Consider the following 2,093-nt stretch of genomic DNA (forward strand, 5'->3'; position numbering starts at 1 on the left):
AATTCATCCCATGGGTTTGGGAGTTTATGAAAAAATTGGTTTAACCAGTGTAGGCTTGACTCTGGTTTTATTTTGAAGTAGTATTTTTTATACAACTGAGAATATTCTTCAAACTGACATATATTGCAGAGTTCTATCTTTGACAATATATATTCAGCATCTTCATGGATGATTTTTTCATCTGTTGCTCCACACAAATGTTCTTTTATTATTTGTGCAAAGCTTTTAAGTATATTATCAAAATCTTTAAAATTTGTTAATAGAGATAATTTTTGTAATGTCCCTTCTGGTGAATTTTCCCATTGCTTTAACCATTGCAAAGTGTCTCCTTGCAATGTTGCTGCAATATAATCTAAAAATCTCTCTTTAATTCAAACATTTTTATAATTAGTTATCAAAATGGACATTGATTGCGCCCAATCATCTACTGTTTTTTCTTGATCCTTAAATGGTATATGACTTAAATCTAAATATGTCCCATGTTGGGCTACCGTCTGTTTATTCATATCATCTCTCCTTGTGTAGGAGGGATTAGGATGATCTGGTTCAGTTTTTATTCCAGATGATGATGCATGTTCTGTTGTATTTATAAATTCTTTATCTTCATCTTGAGTTGTTCTCAAGTATTCTTCAAAAGCTTCTTGATTGGAAAACTCAGGAAGGTCCTCATTTGCTTTTCTTTTCTTTGGTAGATCAGAAGTTTTTTCTTCTGGATCTGTTTCACTATCACTTAAAGCGTTTATTTCATTGTCATCTTCATTAGATTCTGAAGATGTTGATTCATCATCAGATAACATATTAATATCATAATTAAAATAAGAAAGCAGATCTTCATATTCTAAACAGGTTAATCTTATTTGATGTAGAATATGATTTTTTTCATCCATTGTTGCTTCCGGATCTTTATAGATCGTTTTCCAGTAATCTAAATTTCCACAATATTGTTATATTCTTCTTCATTAGGTTCTTTGTTTTGAAGAACCATTATATGTTCTATATCTTTAGTTCCATAAAATAATCTGGGAATTTTGTTATCTCCAAGATAATTCATTTCATCTTGTTGCATGATGAAGTTATTAACTGTTTTAGTTAATTCTTGTATTTGTTCTTTAGTCTCGGTTTTGAGATCTAAATCAACTACTTCTCCAATATATATATATATATATATAAGTTTGATTGGATTCCGCCGATCATTGACTGAAGTGGGTTACTCAGTCCTCTCGTCCTCCCTCTTCCTCTCTCCGCTGATCACAAGCACATTGTCATCCTCCACCTGCACCTTGATGTCCCCTGACTTGAGCCCCGGCATGTAGAAAGAAATCATATTCTACATCAAATAAGATTAACCTGTTTAGAATATGAAGATCTGCTTTCTTATTTTAATTATGATATTAATATGTTATCTGATGATGAATCAACATCTTCAGAATCTAATGAAGATGACAATGAAATAAACGCTTTAAGTGATAGTGAAACAGATCCAGAAGAAAAAAGATCTGATCTACCAAAGAAAAGAAAAGCAAATGAGGACCTTCCTGACTTTTCCAATCAGGAAGCTTTTGAAGAATACTTGAGAACAACTCAAGATGAAGATAAAGAATTCATAAATACAACAGAACATGCATCATCATCTGGAATAAAAACTGAACCAGATCATCCTAGTCCCTCCTACACAAGGAGAGATGATATGAATAAACAGACGGTAGCCCAACATTGGACATATTTAGATTATATTGCAGCAACATTGCAAGGAGACACTTTGCAATGGTTAAAGCAATGGGAAAATTCACCAGAAGGGACATTACAAAAATTATCTCTATTAACAAATTTTAAAGATTTTGATAATATACTTAAAAGCTTTGCACAAATAATAAAAGAACATTTGTGTGGAGCAACAGATGAAAAAATCATCCATGAAGATGCTGAATATATATTGTCAAAGATAGAACTCTGCAATATATGTCAGTTTGAAGAATATTCTCAGTTGTATAAAAAATACTACTTCAAAATAAAACCAGAGTCAAGCCTACACTGGTTAAACCAATTTTTTCATAAACTCCCAAACCCATGGGATGAATTAGCTATAAAAGGTT

The sequence above is a fragment of the Fragaria vesca genome, linkage group LG2, assembly GCF_000184155.1.
Source record: "Fragaria vesca subsp. vesca linkage group LG2, FraVesHawaii_1.0, whole genome shotgun sequence".
NCBI lineage: Eukaryota > Viridiplantae > Streptophyta > Magnoliopsida > Rosales > Rosaceae > Fragaria > Fragaria vesca.